This window comes from Triticum dicoccoides, chromosome 2B, assembly GCF_002162155.2.
Source record: "Triticum dicoccoides isolate Atlit2015 ecotype Zavitan chromosome 2B, WEW_v2.0, whole genome shotgun sequence".
NCBI classification, from domain to species: domain Eukaryota; kingdom Viridiplantae; phylum Streptophyta; class Magnoliopsida; order Poales; family Poaceae; genus Triticum; species Triticum dicoccoides.
Genome location: NC_041383.1, coordinates 678,239,415 through 678,248,123, shown reverse-complemented (window position 1 = coordinate 678,248,123; position 8,709 = coordinate 678,239,415). Strand labels below are relative to the sequence as shown.

The window sequence follows — 8,709 nt, the reverse complement described above, 5'->3', positions numbered from 1 at the left end:
TTATTTTGGTAGTATAATGTTGCATGCTTATGGTTCCCCAAAAAAAGTAATGACAGATTATATGGTTGTACAATGTTGCATGCTTACATTATCATGACACATTCTGGTTTATATGAGTAAAACAAATTTTAATGATTCATATCTTAAATTATACAGTATTCAGTGCCATTAGAAAACATCACATGTCACAGACTAAGTTCTTCCAATTTGAAATATCTTGAGCTATTTGCTTCATAACTAAAACTATGTACGGAACATATGAGCTTCAGAACTTGGCATGTACAGTTGCACATGCATCATATCTGTTTTAACTAAAAAATAGAAAAACCAATAACGAATATCCTGATTTTACAGAAGTATTTAGAGCTACATTCCAGGCAGTGTATTATACATAAAAGATTTATTGATAGTTAGCCTACTGTATTTAGGAATCAAGATTTTCCTCCGCTAATATGACAATAACCTAAGTTTAACTATATCTCGCCAATTTGAAATCAACACCAGAAACCACATCGTACATTTGAGAAATGGTAGGTATGCAGCAATCAGTAAGCTAACAAATTGAATTGAATTGAACACTGAAGTCTGGTAAATGAGAACATATATATCTCACTGAATTACATTCGATGGATTGAGGTTGCAGTATGGTATCCTGGACTGCAATCATGTTCCTGGTGTCCTAACGGAGTCACCTGCACGTTAAGTTGAGGCGCAGCTAAATAAAAAATCATTCTTTACCGAAGAGAACGGGGCAGCGATTTTTGATTATGTGATTTCTCAATACATTATACAATGCCATGAAGCAAGTTTTTACCGAAGAGGGTAGCCCATCAGGTTCCCTACTGGATTTTTCTGGTGTCCTATTTTATTCTGTTGTTCTTCTCTGGAAATACTCCCTCCATTCCAAAATAGATGACTCAACTTTGTACTAACTTTAGTACAAAGTTGAGTCATCTATTTTGGAACGGAGGGAGTACCATACATCTAGTTAGCTACTCTATGTGTCCCGATGTCTTGGTATATCTTAATTTTGGTTTCAGTTCAAAGGTCTTGATCTTCCAAGTTCTCATTTTGACACCTCAAACTGAAAACAACTTAACAAATCAATTGTTTGAATTGAAGAGAAGAATTGCTTATTTCTTCTCCATTAGAAGCTTGCTTGATATATGCCTCAGAGAACAGGCCTCTGGATTATTTGTACATGAAAGTATAGTGTGTGCACAATAAAAGACCAGATTACCTGTAGTAGATGAAGCAAATCATGCCAAATATTGTCTTCTTTCTCCAGGCAGAGTGGTTCTGGGTGGCTGGTTTTAAGCTTTCCAATACTTAATTTATCTCCTCTTTGTCCTATACACACACGAATCAAGAAATGAAAATCAATTGAAATTGGAGGAAGCAATGATATTGGTATGTAAAATAACGACAGTGAAGTTTCACGTGCCTTAGATTGATAAACAACATAAAGCCTCGAGTAGTCCATATGTTCGCATATTGTGAAAAGAGGCACCCTCATGCTTGCATTACCTCATAGCATTGTTTTTATACTCATTCAGACAGATGGTTGCAATAACTGTCCAAAAAGATCCAAATTTCTCCTAAAACATAATAGAAACGTTGTCGGCTTTCTGATCTTTACTTGGAAAACAAATCTGAAACGTCATTTTAAATAGGGTCACCTCCATCATTTTCTAATGAATATATGGGCGGCTCGTCCGCTTAAAATGTAAAGAAATCGTAGAGAAAAAACCAAGCATCTGTACCTGAAGGTGTGTACGAATCTTAGAAAGTTTTCAAGTTTGTGTACTTGGAGATGGTTGTTGGTATGGTAGACTGTCAGGCCATCCAAGTTCATCAGCTTCAGAACCCCCTTTTGAGTCACATCTGCAAGTGTTGGATGCCATGATAAAAGCAATGACATTCAATGGGACATGCCAGCGGAAAATTGCATCGGAAGGTTCTTCGACGACGAAGCAGCCACGCCGCCAAAATACTACATTACTATGCCATTTCAGTGCAAACACTCCAGAACAAAACACCACACAGTCTGTTTTAGAAACAAAATTCCATAATACCCCATGCAGTAAAATAATTTGGCTAAGTAAAAAGAGAGCAATTTGCGACATACCTGACATTGACAACGCTATGAAATATCACGTCATTGTCAGTATTGTCAATTCTCTTACTGGAAACGTTATCTTCACTCAGGGATAGTACTAATTTAGTGCAAAGCTGGAGGAAAACAAACAAACGCCTAAACATAGTTTATGAACAAGCAACTGCATGTAGTCTGCAAATGTAAATGAACCTGGGATATAACTACAATTACTAAACTGACATGAGAATCAACACACTTGCAGGGGCATGTAGTCAGCACACATATATGTTTGACACGTGAAATTCCATTACAAGTGACATTGTATTTTCCTCTACTAAACTACTCCCTCCATCCGTATGTAGTCCGTATTGAAATATCTAAAAAGACTTATATTTAAAAACGGAGGGAGTATGATTTGAAGGCCTTAGTAAGGTAAATAAACCTATTCTCATTCAGATCTCTAGCTATTGGTTGATCCAGGGTGAGATCTCAGAGGGAAACAAAACATACTTGGCTTCGGGATCGAGATATTTATTGTATTTTTTATGATTGTTCAGTTTTTGTGCCTGTAACTGGGCTTTGTACACCACCTGGATTTGGCACGAGTTATTTATTGTATTTTTTATGATTGTTCAGTTTTTGTGCCTGTAATAGATATACAACGCACCACATGTAAAAGATTTGTGGCCAGAAAAGAGAAAATACCAAGAAAATAGAAATAAGCTAGCAAGCCAAACGACAAAGTACCTGTTACAGCGAGCGAGCAAAGGGAAGTGTTTCTCCATGATTATTAACTGAAGATGAAGACACACATGGTTACCTGCAATTGCAACTCCGACGACTGGTGCTGTAAATACAAGAGAAAGTATTCCCTTTTCCAATAAATTTGTAGCAAGCCCACAGCGCACAACAACAACAACAACAAAGCCTTTAGTCCCAAACAAGTTGGGGTAGGCTAGAGGTGAAACCCATAAGATCTCGCAACCAACTCATGGCTCTGGCACATGGATAGCAAGCTTCCACGCACCCCTGTCCATAGCTAGCTCTTTGTCGATACTCCAATCCTTCAGGTCTCACTTTTGGGTTTCATCTCCATAAGAGTGGCTGAGTTTTTACGTTGGCTCGCCAAGCCTATCACAACCCTCCTCCTTTACCCGGGCTTGGGACCGGCTATGTTGAGACAACATAGGCGGAGTTGCCCACAGCGCACAAAAAGTGATAAAATGTACCAAACCTGCAACTATCTCGAACGGACCATTGAGCAAGCACCTCTGGCCAATAATCTAAGAAACATGGATTATATGCGGGATATATTCCAATTAATCGGAATGCATAATTTATAAATCCTTGCCACCGCTTGTGAGAATGTCCAGTGGAAGAATCCTCACAAGCAATAAGTACCAATGTAGATGGTACGTGAATGCAAACTAATGCTAGAAAGGGTAGCCACGGCCGCGTGCTCCATAATGTAAGACTTGCTGTTGCTTCGGGGTGAGATCTCAGAGGAAAAGAAAACATACTTGGCTTCGGGATCGAGATGTCACTACACGAATCCATCAAAACTCGTCGTGTATGAGGCGCTCACCCATGGCGACGGCTGCATCTGGAGCGGCAGCGAGGGAGACTTTGAGCCGCCCCCTCCTTCCTTGGTGGAACATGGCGGCGGAAGTGATCCTGGACAAGGTGGGGGCTTGGTCTTCGGCGGCGGTGGCGGCCACCTCGATCCCCTCCGTCACGGCCGCGCGAGCGCAAGATCCGGGAGCCGCTTCCTTGATGAGCACGTGTGCGCCACGGACATGGAGCTCCGTCGCCTAACCTTGACGATTTGTAATCGGATCCGGCGATGGAGAGGAAGGGTGGGTGGGGGGGGAGGAGGTGGCTGAGCTGGAGATAGGGGAAGCCAGGGGGAGGGGGCGGCGGCGGCGGAGCGGCTGATGGGGGCGGCGCCGCATCACGATAAGAGGGAGAGAGAGGTCGCATCGCCAGGGGTGGATCGAGAGAGGAGCGGGTGCTGCGATGCGAGGTGAAACGAAAAAAACCCTACGAAGGTTAACCTACGAAAAAAATGGACGAAAGTGGTGGGACGAAAATTGACCGGCGGAGACTACCAACTACTCCATTAGGAGTAGAGATGCTGGTTGGTAACTTAGCAAGACGCGCGCGAGATCAACACAATGCACTGTCACTTGAGGATCGCATGGCCTCCAACACCCGCCAAGAGGAGCAGCGAAAGAACCGACGCCCAGAGCACTGTCATCCCGACGGCACGCCGGCGTAGCGGGTCGTGCGAGACCCAGAGCCCCGTCCACGCCCCCGCCAAGCCGAAGAGGATGATGGCGACGAGGACGCCGTAGTAGGAGTTTGACCTGACGAACAGGCCCGCCGGATTCCTGAACAGCGCCAGGTATAGCGCTGTTGTAGCTTCGGCAACCCCGGCGGTGACCAAAGGCTCGGGGTCGTGGCTCGCCGCCGTCGATCCCGGTGTCAGAGGCAATGGCCGCGTCCATTGGGCGATCGATAGTAGTTTCAGAGATTGCTCATGGGCCGTGTGCGTGCGCTGAGCTGGTCGGCAAGTGGTACTTGTTGCATTGTGCTTGTTTTCAGCCTTAGAGCATCTCCAACAGGCGCCGAACGCGGCGCACGCTAAAAACTGCTTAGGCGCGCGCCCATCGCCTGGTTTGGCGCGACGCGCAGCGTTTGCTCCAGCAGCCGCGCTAAAAAACAGCGCGCGCACGCAGCTCCAGCAGGTGCGGTAAAAATGCAGCGCGCGCACTCATTGTACAACATTTTTTAAAATTATATTGCATAGATCGAAAAAACGATACAAATATATTTTACATCGGTGCAACTAGATAGATAGTCCGACATACATAGATAGATAGATACTACTACGGCATACATAGATAGAAACTACTCCAAGTCGCTACCATCATCACCATCATCATCCTCGTCGGTGTCGTCCGAGGTTGAGAGTCATATGTCGTCCCAACGTTCATCGTTGGCCGTGAAGAACGACCTCCCACCCGCTTGAACAATATCGCACTGCTCATTCACCAATGCCTTCCGCTGACGCCGGTCAGCCCGCTCCGCGCGGCGCCTTGCCGTCCTCTTCGCCCAGTAGGCATGCTCGTCGGCGACGTCCTCCGGGTGGCGATGGCGCCACTCCGCCATGGCTCGCTCGTCCTCCTCGGCGACAAGGTGGCGGCGCTGCCGCCGAGCGTGATCGGCACGGTCCATGTCGGTGATGAGACGCGGCGGAGGGGCGACGCACTGCGCCTGCTCGCGCGTGAAGACGTCCCGGAAATTCAACTGCGACCGGGGCCTCTCCAAGCGCCACGCCGCCGCGTCATACGCGCGGGCCGCCTCGTACGCGCTCCGGAACGTCCCGAGGCCGAGCCGGACGTCGCCGGCCCGTATCTCGGCGGAGCACCAGCCATCGGGGCGCTCGCGGACGCCGCGGTAGCCCGAAGCACCCCGGCGGCGCGGCGGCATGGTGGCGCGGTGGTGGCGCGGAAAGCGGCGAAGCGGCGAGGCGGCGAAGCGGCTAGGTGGCAAAGCGGCGAGGTTGCGAGGAAAGGGCGCGTGGCTGTGTGCTGTGCGCATGACGAGCACGGAAATTTATAGGCGCGCGTGAAGCAGCGCGCTAAATCTACCGCGCCGCGTGCCGCTTTCTCCCCGCGCGCGGTAAGTTTCCGCCACCGCTGAAGCGTGCGGAACCAGCCGGCGCGCGCTAAAAGCAAACTTTATCGCGCGGGCGCGCCTTTTGCCGCGCCTGTTGGAGATGCTCTTATATATAGGCGATTATGATGAACGATGCATGGCCCTGGTCTAGCAAGGACGAATGCCCTGGCCCGAGGCGTACTGTCCGATCAAAACAGAACAGAGTATGTCACAGCACTGGGCCGTCTCAAAAGAGCGCTACACGAGCAAAATTTGGAACATTGGCCAGGCTCAGCCAGAAGAGGGCTCCTATCTGCCGCTAACTGCGGCAAAACATCTGAGGGAACGCACAGGCAGGTCTCCCCGACTGGGCCGGCCCATGTCGCTCTCCCGTTCCGCCTAGCGAAGAAACTACAGCACACGCTCGCAAAAAATACTACGCCTACCAAAGATTCGAACACAAGACCACCTGCAACACAACTAGTACTCCAACAACTTGAGCCAGCGAGCTGAGTATTTAAATAGGCAGCACAAACACTTAAGAACCAAACCAAGCGCGGATAAGAACCTTTTTTAAGAACCAAACCAAGCGAGCTGGGTATTTACAATCTCTTGTAAATATTTGTTCTCTCTTCTATAAAGCTAAGGTACGCCTTTGGCGTACTCTCGAAAAAAAAACATTTTTTAAATTTAGACGTGAAATATTATTTTGGAGAAAAAGGGAATTCTGTATGAAACCGTGAACACGTTCCCAAATTGTGTATATTTGAAAAAACTCAAACAATTCTATAGAAACGGAAACAATTTTTAAACTCCCCCCAAAAACTGAAAAATACTAACATTTTTTTAGAAAACTAGAACATTTTTTGAATGGCAAAACTGTTTTTGGATACGTGAACATTTTTGAAAAATGGGAACTTTTTTTGAATCTCCTGAACAAAATTTGAAAACACAAACATTTTTTGAAACTCTAGAACAAAATTCAAAGCACGAACAATTTTAGAAAAATGCGAACAATTTTTGAAATCCTAGAACAAAATTTTAAAACAAGAACATTATTTTAAAAATTGTGAACATATTTTAAACTCCCGAAGAAAATTTCAAAACACCAACATTTTTTTAAACTCCAGAACAAAATTCAAAGCACGAACAATTTTTTAAAATTGCAAACAATTTTTCCAATCAGAGAACAAAATTTGAAAACAAGAACATTATTTATAAAATCTTGAACATTTTTGAAACTCCCAAACGAAAATTTGAAAACCGAAATATTATTATAAATTTGAGACAATTTTCGTAATACTGAACAAAATTTGAGAAGTTGTGAAATTTTGAACAAATTTTTCAAAGCATGAATATTTTTTGAATTTCTGAATACAATTTGGAAACATTGAACAAATTATGATAAATAAACTTTTTTTTGAAAATTAAGAACATTTTTTCAAAAACACAAAAAAGGAAAAAAGAAATAAAAAAGAACATGAAAATAGAGAGAAAAGAATATACAAACAGGAAAGGAAAAGAAAAACGAAAAACAATGGTTCAGGAACCTACTAGAAGGTTCCCAAAATCTGGAAAACCCGGGTGGAACCTTCCAGCAGGTTCCCAAAACCAGATCGGTGGAACGCTTCTAATGGGCCGGCCCGTTTCGTTCGATCGCTGAGAAACAGTATCTGATACCCAGACTTTTTGACGCAGAATGCGTCGTATAGGATTTTCCCAGCCAGAACCCGATGACTGCTCACCTTCCGGAACTGGGCCGTCTCGAAAGGGCCTCAGAAAGTCAGAACACTGGCCGGGCTAGCTACAGCTGATGGGCTGGAGCCCGACGATGGCCTCCTCTTCTTCTTCGACGCATGCCGCCGTCCCTTTCAACGTCAGTTTCAACAGAACGAATGTTTCCGCCTTTTTTTTCGAGAAAGACATTTGCTTCCGCCTACAGAGGGAGAGAGGGGGTAAAGTCTATTTTAAACCTTGAACTCATAGAGCTGGTCGGAACCGAAACCCGACGTCTGAATCCTTGAAATCGGTACCCTCATCTCTTTAATCCCGGTCAATATCAACCCTGAACCTGTTTGGTGCACCGGGAAAATATCCATCCCACCCAGTATCACAGTTTACTGTCACCGACGTCCATGCCCCACATGTCATATATACATCCTTTGTCCTCAATCCCGTCCACTCTTTCTCCTGAAAATTAGCGCCGGTCCAGCCACTACCTCGTCCACTTCCTCCTCAACTGTGCTGGCTCTAGCACGACGTCGCCGACGCCATCACGCCAACACTGGCGGCAAGGCGACAGAGGAGGGACAGGAGCTGTAGGGGGACGGACCGTGATGGCATGTTTTTTAGAAAAGGAGGACGACCCCCGGCCTCTGCATCTGGGCGATGCATACAACCACTTTATTAATTATTCTCACAAGACCTCACAAAGCCATAGAACAACAAGACTAAAGCCACCGTCTAAGCAACAACCGTCGCTACACCTATCCAATTGATGAAGGGGCGCAGATAGTCTGGGCCTAATACCAAACAGACATCGCAGCCAAACCTAAACATCTAAGACCTGAGGTCCCAACCAGGACGCCTGCCGGGTATAGGGCACCTACCAGTTCGACGCACTCCTCAACCAGGACGCCTGCCGGGTATGAGGCCGCCACAGCCATCTGCCACCAATCCATCTTCAGAGCTCTACTGTTGCATGTTCCGTGTCAGGTCTCTCTGCCATCGACGCCACCACGATGCCCGACAGCGTTGTCCTCCTGCGCGAGTCCATCCTCCCACACCGAACTCCAAATCTGCACTACGCCACGCCGTCAAGATCTGTCGCCACCAGTGTGTAGAATGAAGCACCGCTCCACCAAAGAATCCGTCCTCTGGTCCCTCGATCACGTGTGTACCTCCAAGAATGACGCCCCCAAGGGAGGAACGACACCAGAGCGCCGTCGTCA

The 8,709-nt window shown here is 46.4% G+C and overlaps 1 long non-coding RNA gene across 1 annotated transcript; it reads right to left on the bottom strand.

Annotated features, from left to right (window-relative positions):
- Window positions 1–524: 524 nt before the first annotated feature.
- LOC119368295 lies at window positions 525–2,018 on the bottom strand. Its single transcript, XR_005176594.1, has 3 exons — window positions 1,764–2,018; window positions 1,241–1,350; window positions 525–692 (listed from the first exon to the last, which is right to left on the bottom strand). It is a non-coding gene; the product is annotated as an uncharacterized LOC119368295 (long non-coding RNA).
- Window positions 2,019–8,709: the final 6,691 nt, after the last annotated feature.